At 38.5% G+C, this 13,731-nt stretch overlaps 1 protein-coding gene across 3 annotated transcripts in view; it reads left to right on the top strand.

Annotated features, from left to right (window-relative positions):
* Positions 1–13,731, top strand: part of LIG4 (DNA ligase 4) — a 59,287-nt gene that overhangs the window by 20,570 nt on the left and 24,986 nt on the right. The gene's annotated exons all lie outside the window — the stretch shown is intronic.

Below are 13,731 nucleotides of genomic sequence, written 5' to 3'. Positions count from 1 at the left end.
ATAGCATAAGTGGTAGGTTGCACTGGGGTGGGAAATCCTTTCCATGTTTTTGGCCAGATGCTGGCTGTGCCTTGGTTACTTTCTAACTGCTTTAAAACCTCAGAGAATACCTGCATGTGCTGGTGAGGGAGCTGGATTTTTGTGTCTGCAGTGTGGGGCTACCTACATCATGAGACAAGGCACCTGGCTCTAGCACTACTCTTAACCCCAAATTTCCCTGTGTGTATGCTCATGCTACACTTGGAGCAGGAGAATCATTTCCCCATGGCCTGACCTACCTTAGCTTCAGTGCAAGACATGCTGCAAGTCCAGTAACGGGGTGTACATCATGCAGACTCCTCTGTTCCCTCCAGTCTGCTGATGTGGCTGTGTCACCAGGTACCCAGCCAGGAAAGTGGTTTCATTGCTGGGTTTCACTGTTGGAAAGTAGCTGCTGCCATGGGCAGGAGGAGAAGGGAATCTAGAGGGAGCTGCCATTGCCTCCTGCTGTCCTTATGCCAAAATGGTGTTCCTCAGCTCCAGACAGCAGCGCAGCACGAGGGTCCAGCCAAGGTCATCTCAGCATGGGGCTGACTCTGCTCTGCATCACCACCTGGCAGCCCACAGCTGGTGTGGATTTGGGCTCCCTGTGTGGACTGAGAAGAGAGAAAAGTCTATGGGCTGCAAGACAGCCACGTGCTGGAATGACTGTCAGCAGGGACAAGATGATTAGGATTATTTTTTAAAAAAAAGCAAGCTGTAGAAGCTAGAACAAAAACTGAATTTGCTGCAGGACAATATATTTGGCTTTTCTTATTATCCCCTTCTGCACTTATACTTTCTAATGTAGCATAAGCAGTACATATACATATGCAAATTATTGATACAACATAACCCTCCTTTTGCCTTCTTTTGCCTCTACCCTAGACTCAAGCTTTTTTTGTTCCTCCTCCAAAATCTTGAGTGCACATAACAGACTATTTTCTAGATTGTGAAAGCAGCCTAATATCAATGCCTTGATAGTACTTACATGGATTTATACCTGCTGAGGATTTGGCAAAAGAGATGTTTACACATAATTACCTTTTTGTTTTGAGTTGGACAAATATAGCAGGGAAAAAACCCCAGAGAAATACATATTAAAATAGCCATATAAAATGTATTCTTTCCCCCCAAAATATTCTTATTCTAACAAGTAATAAAGAGACATCTTGATTTCCTGCACGTTTCTTAGCCTTTCTTTGAGTCAAATGGGCAACTGGGTAAAAAAGGTAAATATTTTAATAATTAATATTCTGAATGTTTGACCCCTCATGGATCGATTTATTTTAAAAAAATCTGCTCACATTGAATCAATTGCTAATATCTGAACTAATTTTTCTGTATTTGGAAATGATTAATCTTCATAATTATCACTTAAATAATTTATTATCTGTTTCATATCTACAACTGAACTGTTTCCTAAATTTTCATGCTTCTTAGAGACTGCTGAACCCCAGATATTACAATCATATATAACTAAGAAACTTTCAGATTTGGATTAAATATTTGGGTGAATAGCTAATTAAATTAGCATCAGAAAGAGATGCCAACAATATAGCTGTATTTTAAATCTAAGGCTGGCTGCCTAATGCAGCTTTGAAAGCTCTGAAATTACAAAAGCAGTTTCAGTTGCTTACAGCAGGTGGTAGCATGTGCTATTAAAATATTTACTTCCAAGAAGGACTGCAGCTTAGTTAATAAGAACAGGAGTAGAATGGGCAAGAAATCGACTGCTGTAAATGTGTTAAAAGCTTGCAGATTAGGAAATGGAGTATCTATTACTTCTTTTTGCTTCCTGTTTCTCTGCCACAAGGCTACAGTGCACACTTCTTGTGGGACTTTTATGGACAAGTTAAAGACATATCATCAAAAATATCTCAAATCACATAACTCTTACAGAGTCATCTTCATCCATGAATCCCACTGCCTTTAATTCCACAGCCTTTTATATGAAGTACTTTAAAACAAGATCTAAATGGAATTTAAGTAGGTAAAAGCAAGCTGGTAATTCTTATAATCCATCTAAGACTGGGATGAGTGGAAGTTTCAGAGTCTCTGCTGCAGAGTCCACTAGGGGCCCAAACTGCTGTTTCTGTACATGTACCCTAAGATCAGTTGGGTCTAATCCCAAAATCATGGGGACTAGAGTCTAGATGTTCCTACAGCAATACCCTGACCCAATATGTATGTATACACGACATATACAGCCAAAATGAAGTGATTTGCAAAGGAAACCACACAAATCCCATGTAGAAAATCACCTTTTAGTGGTGTTTCAGGATGGACTCCTCACTCGTCTTCATTTTCCCTTTACATCTAGAATATACCAACTTCAGACATATTTGCATATTTCTGTCCTTGTGCCCTTGGGAGAGAACCTCCACAAGGCCATGAATTCCTGTCATGGGGACAATATATGAAAAACTGAGTGTGAGATACCTGCTTCTACTGTCAGAGGTAGTTTTTTATGAGTATAAACACGGGCTTCCTACATAGGGTGCTGCAGCTCCCCCTGCACAACTACTTTCTATTTTACTTGGGGTTGGTGAATTTTGATGTCACCTTTCAGACTGGATTCTAGAGGTAAGATGAGAGGCAATATAATTAACGGGTCATGAGAATCAGCAAGATGTCTACCAGCTTATGGGCTGCAGTTGATTCTGGGTGAAGCCAGCAGCAGACATTCAGGGCAAGTTTATCCAGAAAATTATAGTTACCATGGCATTTCAAATGCCTATCAGAGTGATAAAGCAGTAAACATATTGTCAAGCAGCTCATAGGCACAGCTGCAAACCTGAGTTCTTTTGTGAATTTTTATAGGTTATTTTTCAGTCTCTAAAGGCCTTTTTGCCCTCATTTACTACATTAATACAATATGTCTAAAGGTTGTTCCCCTTGTGATATTAGTTTAGCACAGCATGGTCTTTAACTGAACCATCTTCTTGGAGTCTGTGCAGTTACATAAAACCAGCAGTTGATTTAGAAAAGTAATTTTTCTTCTCACAGAAACTTCTAAGTGAGGTTTTGATATTTCTCGAAATAATTTGTTGGCTATCAGTTCTGCTCAAACTTTGTGAAGGGGAGACCCATATGATGTTTGTTTGAATTAACATCAGGGGATGAAATAATAAGGAGGCGCAAGCGTACCTGTGAGCACAGGTTCTCTATAAGCCATGTCCATCCTTTCATGCCATTGATTTTGCACAACTGAAATATTTTTCAGACAATGTGTTTCCACTGCAAAATGGAGAAGCTTTTTTGTATTTTTCTACCTTGGAGGGTAATTTTTAAAACCAAACAAGTCCATACTTCTGCAAATTGCAATCTCCAAAAGAGAAAGATTTCCCTTCAATGTATAGGATCTTAAAAATTTCGGTGCCAGCTTTGGCTGAAGCTAGGCTGTTACTCTGACATCCTTTCAGTTTATACTGACCTACAATAACCCCATAATTTCCATACTCCTCTGAGCAAAAGTTAACATTAATACCAAGATGTGTTCAGGGATCTTGATTGCAAATATCCACAATGAATTTAGCAGAAACACTCTTGGCTTATGCATTGCGTAAAATTTCAATCCAGGAGCAGAGGCAGATAAAAGAAACTATAATAAACTGTGAATTATCTGCGGGTCGTTTATCTGGTTTCTGATTAATCACTCCATTAATCCTTGCAAAGACAGTGAGCTAACTCAGTGCAGAGCCAATTTCTGTGAGCTGGGCTTCTAAACTCAAGTGCAGTGCCATATGAATCCAGCTGCGTGTGTCTGGAAGTATTCACTTTGCATAGTTTGGAACTCAAGTCAGGAACTGTGCCATTCAGAAACTCCTGAACTGCTTCACACAAACCTAGCCCTGGTCTCCCTTGCATTCATTCCCATTACTGAGAGCTCTGAGAAGAGTGACACTGAGTGATGCTGCATAAAGCCAGTGCCGATTCAGTGTGGACTGGAGCAGTGGGAAGGTGCATGAGGTCATGGATATCTGAGGGAAATTCTGCAGAAACACTTTGCATCAGTCTTGCTAAAAAAATTTCAATTTCTGATGCAGAATGCAGAAAATAAAACCAACACATAAGCAGTACTGTATCTGGTTTCACCCATGTGAAACCAGAAGCTTGATGCAAGAAAGTAACTGTGAGAGTAATTTCAGGTCCATCCAGTGATTCAGTGATTATTGTGAACTGGAGTCTACACAGAGTTGTTTGGAAGCCTCTGTGCAGTGTTGCCAAGCATCCTTATGATCTAGCGTGGTTCACTTTCTTGCTTGCCCATGTGTCCTCATCCACTCCATTACCCTGGATGGAAGAGAGGTAGTGGTTCTCAAATGCATCATCTCTTTGTCCAAATGCACTGTGAGTTTCAGCTACAGCTGATAAGAAGCCTGCTAAAGAGCTGCAAAGACTGCAGATTGAAACTAGGAAACTGAAGCATAAGTATTACAAAAACTAAATAGTAAAGCTTATACTTCAGTTATACTCTGGCTTTCTAAGCATTTTTAAGCTTTGGATTACTGAGAGATGTGTCTGGGCCTAGCTGAAGGCATTGGCCTGCAGTAAATAGTAAAAGACTAAGGCTAAGCTAGATGGCTATATTTGTTGTTTCATTTTAAAAAGTCAGCATGGTGATGCCTGCAATAGAGATAAAGCATGAGGTAGGTTCTGCAAATAAAATCTATTGATTTACAGGACTGATGAGTCTCAGGTTTAAACTTCTGATTTTTGTGTCTAGCTTCCACACAGATATTTTTTATGAAGAAATAATTATAAGGAAGATGAAAGGCTTTCCAGTCTCTCCCTTCCCAGTGGAAACACTAGTATGAAAAAGGCAGGTAGGTGGCAGTAACAAGTGACTAATATGCTGCTGGATAATTGCATCTGCCACAGGCTTATCTCTTAGCACCAAGTGCCTCAAAATTAAAAGCAAGGAGTATAAGACAAATGTTAGAGATATTGAATTAAGCAGAAGGGAAAAAATAGCCTTTAGAAAGTCAAAGAAACTGTAGGGGTTCAGTTGGGCAATGAAGATTGTAATGTAGCAGAGAGAGAAGTGTGGAAGCTGCCTTAGGGAAAAACTTTCAGGACCAGAATATGCATAGACATATTTTGGGCTTGTGACACAGGTGTGGCAATGTTCTGAATGCAAGGCTCTTTACCATAATTTGCTAAGTCAAGGTGAGGTGCCTAGGCTTTCAGAGCAGGAGGAGAGAAGTGCTTTCAGATGTCTGAGCAAGACACTTGTTCTTTTTATAAGGAGCAAAGGTTTACTCTAAAAGGATTCAGTACTTATATAAAAGCCTATATCCCTGATTCAGAACCTCACAGAAGCTTCCCCCATTTCATAAACCTGAGTCTTTGTTTAAATGTAGACAGAAGGAGAGGAAGTCTCCTTTTTAGCATGATTTGTGTAGTTTCAGATGAATTCACAAGTGAGTAACTTGAGCTACAGGCTTTCCATAGTGTGACACATATTAAAATACTGTCATGTTTTTAAACTGTTAGAACTGCAAGACTGTGGTGTTGCAGGAGGAAGGTCACTGCACATATGTGCTCTTGAAGGAAGACCATTCTGCTGTGCTGAATGCAAAAAATTTAGGGCCTTTTTTTGTAACCATGGCTATTCTCTCAAAATAGATACCCACTTTCAAAAGGGCATTTCCCACAGTAGATATCAAGTGGGTGAAGATATAGCACTGTAACCCAAGAAAAACATGCTGGGGGTGGGCTTGATCTCCAAAAGTTTCAGCACATTTTTTGATCTTTAGTCCTCTAAACATGAATAACAAATGTATCTTATAAGAAATGTAAAACAGCTTCTCCTCATCTTGGGAAAAAAAAAAAAAAAAAAAAAAAAGATGGAAGGGTATACCAAATTCCCTGTTAAATTCCCAAATGCTTGCTTTTATCAGTTCTTTCTGTCCCAATAGTAAGTGCCAAGTACAGCCTGTTCTGGTCACCACTGATCTAAACATATTTCTAAATAAAAATATCCTGGAAAGTTCTAAAACTGAAGGAAAGTAACTTGCTGGAGTCTGAATATTTTACTTTTTATGCATCAGAATGTTTCATATTAAGACATGTCTTGTAAAAAAAAAAAAAAAAAAAAAAAAACAACAAAAAACCCCAAACCACTGATAATTTAAAAAATGTTAGGGTTGGCACTACTGGAAGCAATTAATTAGGACAGAGTGGCTGATGAACCATGGATGGGTGAATGTAGTCTGGAACCCAGTGCAGAACTGTAGCAAGTAGCTTTATAGAAAATAAACCACAGAAATACCACAATTCTGAGAGGAATTTCAGCTATGGATTTAAACTGAGAAGATTTTCAGGGTCAGAAATAGATGGAGAATGAGAGCAAACTTGAGTGATGGCACTGGTGATTATACAGCTGTCTTGGAGGCTTCTCTCCAAGCAGAGAGTGCACAAATGTTATCCCTGAGGAAATGGTATTTGTGCATGCTTGCCTCCATACGCTGGCCAAACTCCCTTAGATTCTGTACTGGAATAGCCTTGTCTCTTCATGTAATACTTTATTGGGTTTGCATGGCCTGGTTTTGGTAGTGAGGGCACTACATGGGTGGCTTCTGTGAGAAGCTGCTGGAAACTTCCACCATGTCTGGCAGAGCCAATTCCTGATGGCTCCAAAGATGGATGTGCCTCTGGCCAAGACTGGACAATTAGAAATGGTGGTAACACCTCTGTGATAATATATTTAAGAAGAAAGAAAAGCAAAAATTGCTGCACAGTTTTAACTGTGGCCAGAGAAGAGCAGGGTGAGAACATGTGAGAACAACTCTGCAGACACCAAGGTCAGTGAAAGAGGGGGAAGATGTTCTCCGGGCATTGGAACCAAGATTCCTCTGCAGACCGTGGTGCAGACCACGGTGAAGCAGCTGTGCCCCTGCAGCCCATGGAGGTCCATGGGGATGCAGAGATCCATCTGCAGCCCATGGAGGAGCCCCACAGTGGAGCAGGTGGATGCCTGAGGAGGCTGAAAACCCATGGCAGCCCCAAGGCCAGGGGCCCTGCTCCCATGCTGGAGCAGCCTGTCCTTGGAGCACTGCACCCTGTGGCACAGTGACCCACGCTGCAGCAGTCTGGGGAGGAACGTTTGTCCATGGATGGACTCATCCTGCAGCATTCACAGGGAGCTGCTGCTCGTGAGATTGGAGCCACACTGGGGACGGTCACAGAGAACTGTCTCCCGTGGGAGGGACCCCACGGTGCAGCAGGGGAACAGCTCCTCTCCCTGAGCAGCGGGACAAGCCACAGGGATGAGCTGACCATAACCCCCCTTCCCTCCCTCCTTGCACTGCTGGGGTAGCAGGTAGAGCTGGAAGGGGAGAGGGGTAGGGGGGAGATTTTTTAAGCGTTTATTGTCCTTATTATCCTGTTCTGATTTTGTTAGCAATAAATTCAATGCATGTGTCTAAGCTGAGCCTGTTTTGCCTGTTACGGTATTTGATGAGTGATCTCTCCTGGTCCTTGATTCATGAACCTTTGTAAAATTTTCTCTCCTCTGTCCAGTTTATGGAGGGGAGTGAATGAGCGTTTTTGCTGGGTGCCAGGCCTCTGACCAGCATCAACCTACTAGAAATTCACACACGAATAAGAGCAATGATGCTGTTCATCTACTTTTGATAGGTTGTGGACAGTTTACATAGATCAAATGACAAGGCATGGATGGAACTGAAAAAAAAAATATAGGGAATCAGCACAGCTGTTGTAAAGAAAACTGAATTTCTCTCAACACAAGAGAATGGAGAATGACCTTTGTTTTGGATGAATGTCAATGTCAGTCAAATGGATCAACTGGCTGTGTAAATTGCCTTCCCTGGGTTAATCAAAAGGTGTTTCTTCCCAACCCATCCATACCAGTAGTGTGTGCACTTTGATTCAAACACATGAAATAGTGTAAAGAAACATAGTTTTCACAAGGGTATTTTGTTCATGCTTACATTCAATACTTTTCTTTCAGGTTCATCTTGAAATTCTCAAAAGTTGTAATTTAATGCTCAGGCATCAGTGTATTTTTTCCTTCTCTCCAGCTTGGTACCAGTTTTCTATATGTATACTATAGTGTGGGAGGTAGATTAGACACTAATCATATCTAGTAAAAATGTGTTCTTGCCAGGAAATAAAGATATATTGATCACAACTTAACTGTGCATTGTTGTACTTACATTGAAATGCCTGCAGTTGTTATTCTGTCAGCATTGTCCTACTGCAGTCACAGAACTATCCACCTCATCAAATTCAACACAAGAAGTCTCTTTGAATAAGCCAATCTCTCAATCATTCCCAATCAAGTGAAGGATGTTCATAACATCATCTCAAAAAATCTTCCTACCATTCCTGCCCTGGTAGAAATAATAATTTATCTTTCACCTCTGGGTGCAATGACAATTGTGAAGAAGAATTGTTTATAGGTTATCAAGGATGCTTGAAAGACTGATCTGGTTCTAATCCTCTATGACAGGGAAGGAGGCTGAGTTGCTGTCCTTGTACCATTAATATTTACGTAATACTAGTCAGAAGTATTCAAGGCCAGTAAAAATGTCAAATTTAGTTTAACTTGTACAGGTGTATGCTGGCTTGCTAGCTTCATTGCAGAGGTAATTAATCAAGCATATCAATTTAACATCATTTAAAGGAGTACCTTATCCTAGTGGGTATCTTATTTACTAGAATAATAATTAATGATTTTCAACACAATTGAAGAACAGGAGCCAGGAACACACACACACACACACACATGCACACACACACACTTTTTTACAAGTTTCTGAAACTTTTCTTTCCTTTAAAGCAGTTGTTTTTCAACTTAATGAAATAAACTGCTTTCAAGATTAACTTGCCCTTCAAATGAACATTGAAGATAAAAGAAATGTCTCAGTTGAAAACCAGATGAGATATAGATGATACAATTACTCACACATCTAGTTCTTATATATATATATATGTATATATATATATATATATAATATACATATATTATACAAAGTTTTAGTATTAGTAATATCTCTATCTATACAAATATAAAGGAAAATAATAATAATGACACTTACTAGTAAATCTACCTTTAGCTTAGGTTAATATTATGTGACTATTAATCATTGTTAGAATTTTCCTTGTGAGAAAAAAATAATAAGCTATATTAAAACAAATGAAAATAGGATTAAAAATACTAAATTAAAAACTAAACACATACTTAATTGTCTAATATTACAACATTTAAGATAACAAAACAGCCAAACCATGTAGGTACAGGCCTGTAAATTTTATTCCTAGCCATTTATTCCGTTATCTCAGCAATTTTTATGTAGTCTTATGGAGAAATATTTAAAGGTGTGAAATCTGCTACAGAGGAATAGATATGGGTTATATACTTCTTTTCCTTATAGAAGTGTTTGTGTTCCTGTATCCTATCTAGTATGGCAGGGCATGTTTATAGATATAATTTAGCAGCTCTTCCATGACAAGCTGCTGACCCCTGTGCTAATTACCAGTGCTTTCCTTCTTCAAGTGCCCACAAACTTTCCTGAGAGTCTTGGTGGCCTAGTAACCTCTTCAGCTGCTTGGTTGCATTTATAAAGGTTTGAGTATCCACTGTGGGAGCAAGTGGTCACAACACAATGATGACCTTTCATACAAACTTCAAATAACTTCTCATATTTATGTAGAAAAAGATAGTGGCCTAGAGTGGTCAAACATGGATGCAGTAATCTCACAACTGGTAGATAGAATTCACAAAAAACAGTACCTTGATAAATATTGTCTAAAAAACAGGAAAAACATACACCTTTTCAAAGCTATCCTCGGCTGTAAGAAGCTTTTCAAGCAATAGCCCCACAATAATATTAAATTATTATTATTAATATTATTATTACAGTTGTAGTCAATAATTTATTGATTATAAATTCTCTTACATATATAAATTTATAATTTATACTTTATTTTTCCTTTCAATCCACCCTTAAAGATAATTTTTATAATTTTTTTTTTCATTTTCTGTCTTGAGAGGGTCAAGTTTTGCTTTATGGGGTTTGGAGGGATTTTTTTGATGGCTTTTCATTTTTTTGTGGGTTTTTTGATGCCCTTTAGTTCTGTAGAAGATGGTATTTCAGAAGGACATGAGTATATTTTTGTTTCTATTATTCTATTAATTCAATGCAATTGATTTGATATCAGCTTCATCTTCATAGGGTTATTCTACCTAACAGAAATATAAATGCTTTAAACATGCTACATTTAATATTTCTCTTGTATGTTCAGTTCAAGATGCCCTAATTAGACTAGTCACTCTAAATGTATGAGTTAAAAAAATGAGTTAAAGTTTGTGTTTAGCTATATCATTTCTCGGGTTTGGGAGGATGGATTCACCTTCCTCTTGGTTCAAAAATGGTCTTAATGCTCTCACATTATTTTTTTTTCTCACATACTTGTCTTCAGTTTCTGAGTTTTAGGGCTGCAGGAGGGTCTTTTTCACTTTAGTCTGTTGCTTTAGTAAAAAGGGTGCAGAATGTGGAGTCTCCTCTCAAGGTTTAGAGTTTTTCAGGAGACATTTGTGATGCTTTCTAGAGCTTTTGCAGTTTGCAACAGTCATTCTGAAATCTCACTATTGAAGAGGGGTCTCCTTCATTATGTGCTCATTACCATTAATAAAAACCTTGGCAAGGAGAAGTGGAAGGGGAGAGACCCCACCTCAGCAAAATAATCTGAAGTGTCAGCCAAAGGTTCCTTCATGTTTTAAATTGAAATCTTTGAGTTCCTTTTTTACCTGCTTCTGGCAGACAAACAGCTGAATGCTTAGTCACCTTTTCAATTCAACTGCTAAAATCAAGGTAATAATCCTAATTTCTAAATTGCAATTACAAGAAAATACACATTTTTTGCATGTTAAACAGGAAATACAGATGAAAAAAACATTTGTCTAGATGGTTATGTTCTGATTTTCCAAAATACCATTGCAGTGCACAAATTTTATTGTGACTGAAAATTCTGGTGAACTGTAATTCACTTTCCATTTGGATTTTGCTCTGAAGAGCTCTGTTTTGGTGATCTTGTCATAACTTTATTTTCAAAACAATTTTTCTGTCATAAACTGAATATTCCTTAAAAGCAAAGCAAGTTTTGTTGGAATGTTTTATTTTTTCACAAGACAAAAATCAAATTTCAAGGCAATCTTACTAACCAGAAAGTTAATGTTTTCATAGTTGTGGAACACCTTTAGGGATCAGTCCCTGTTTTATTCAAAACTGTTGGGCTATTGGGTATTTTAAGGTCAGTCACAGGGGTTTTTTATCTGCTTTATACTGTAAGAATATCTCAAAATCTAGGTTTTTTGTCATTGTAGAATGGGAAAAAAATTTGGAAAGCTATGTCAAAATATATCACAAGCAAGGAAAGTAATTTTCTGCTTTATTCTCTAGTGATTCAAGAGTAAATAATTGGGATTCCCCTTGGCGTGCATCACACTTCATGTGTAACCATGGGTTCTAGGACAAGCAACACCAGTATAAATCAAAAATGTACTTGCTGACAAAGTCTTTATTGAAATTCATGGGCTTTTAGAGAGGTGCAAGAGGGTTTGTGATGGTCCTTCTTTTCATGCTACAAATATCATGTCTCCCTTCACACACAGATTTGTTGCTCAGTTTAGCTGTGTGACATATTGCCAAGAGATTTGGACAAGACTCTTCTCATAAAAGGATTATAAAGTAATTTATTTTCTTCCTTTAAGGAGTCAATTCCTCACATTAAAGAAAAGTATGTTCATGTTATGGAAGGCAGTACGAAATACAACATTTTTGGTCACTTTTTGTTATATAAAATCCTATGAGGGGCCGTGAGCAGAAAATTTATATACATTAATAGATGAAGCTCTCAAAGGTGCCCTTCAACCTTCTGCCAGAAAGAGGAAATGAGTCGTAATTTACATGCTGTTGTGTGGTAGAGGAACAAGCTTTGATCAACAGGCAGAACCTCTGAGGATCTGTGTTTGCATGAGATTGCTTAGGAACTGCACTAAATCAGTTCATTTGCTGCATGCCATATGCCCTTCTGCTTTCAGACATGTTTTTCTGATAGGTAGCACTTTTCTCTTCTGGGGAATGTGCTTTGGGCTCTCTGGCTGAGTGAAGAAAGCAGTAATGGAGAGGCACAGTATGGATGCAGGTCTCAGCCTGACATTTGCCAGCATAATGCAGCTGAGGAGGGGGCCACAAGTGACACAGCTCCACATCAGCCTGGCAGCTCTGCCCAGGGGTGAGGGGAATGAACCTTCCTGAGGAGCTCAGCGCTAGATAATGCTTCGCTTTTCTGTCAAGGTTTGATGTGAATACATAACACATATTGTCTTTCACCTATTATTTCTCTGAGGCTGAGTGCTACTGCTAACAGTAAAATTTCACAGGCTTACTTTAGCAGAATATTAATAGGAACTTCCTAAATCTTTGCACATATACATGCAAGGCAGAAGCTGCCTTTGGTGCTCAGAGAGATTTCAAACATTTACTTTCTGCCGAGCTTTATGCATATACGTGCATGTGAAAGGTCAGCGATGGTCGTTCTATCATTTGGGATGAACACAGCTGAATTGAAATGTCACAGCAGTCGTACCTAGCAATTTACAAGCTTTGGAGTGTTGCAAACCTCCTGCCAAGCAAATAAAAATCAACTCTCTGACTGTACAAATTTACATGATTACAGATAATATATTTTACATCATGCTTGTGGAGTTTCTGGGCACCAGTAGGCACAGGCAGCTTTTGGAGTTGATTGGAGATGAGGAGCTTGCTGTGCAGCCCTGGAGCAGAGAAGCAGGATGCTCATAGCAGACCATGCAAGGCATCAGTCAACCTGATATGTGGCTGATAGATGTTAGCCTTTTTAGACCTCTCAGACATTACAAAGGAATTCTGTAGAGGAAGTCAGGGGATGTTACAGTGTAATAAAAGAACATGGAGAAAATTAATTTTAAATAATTGAAGAAAAGGCAGTGTCTCTGTAAGGAGGACTATACTAAAAAGAGACATAATCCCTTTGTCAAATGCTTATATATGATTGTTTCAGCACTTTCCTTGCTGGCAATGAATGCTGTGCAGGAACTTTCTGACTCAGGGGAAGGGGACCTGCTGAAACATGTATAGATGCTCCTTCCCTCAGAGAACACCTTGATGAAGAATGTGATGCCTAGTTCAGATGGGATGAGGAATGTGGAGGTGGACATGTTATTAATGGAAATGAAAAGTGCCTATTAATGAAAATCAATCCAAATAGATGAAGATTCCACAATATAATTTTTAATTTTATGTTTGTGGAAGGAAAATTAAATCAAAAGGGTAAGAACAAACAACTTGGATTCCATCTTTTCACCTGAGATTCATCCTGAGAAGAAAAGAAATTGAGGCTAATTTATTTAGTGTATGGAGTTAATACAAACCATAAAGAAACTCATATCCATGTGGATTTACAAAGTGTACTCCTGACTGTTTCTATAGTCATTAGGAATTTTACTCAAACAATCCTCCATAAGTTATAATAGCCATAAGGGTCTGTGTAAGCTCTGTAGAAATTTTTTTGAAACCCACAGAATTTAATATTGTGGGATAATTAATACTACTTAATGTTAAGTTGAACGAAGCTACAGGTTTACAAGGCAGAAAAGCTTTTCTATGTAATTTAATATAGTTAATATAGTTTATTATTGTC

Source organism: Lonchura striata, chromosome 1, assembly GCF_050655825.1.
Source record: "Lonchura striata isolate lonStrDom1 chromosome 1, ASM5065582v1, whole genome shotgun sequence".
Taxonomy (NCBI): domain Eukaryota; kingdom Metazoa; phylum Chordata; class Aves; order Passeriformes; family Estrildidae; genus Lonchura; species Lonchura striata.
The sequence above is the reverse complement of the archived record's forward strand: the minus strand, read 5'-3'. Positions and strand labels throughout refer to the sequence as shown.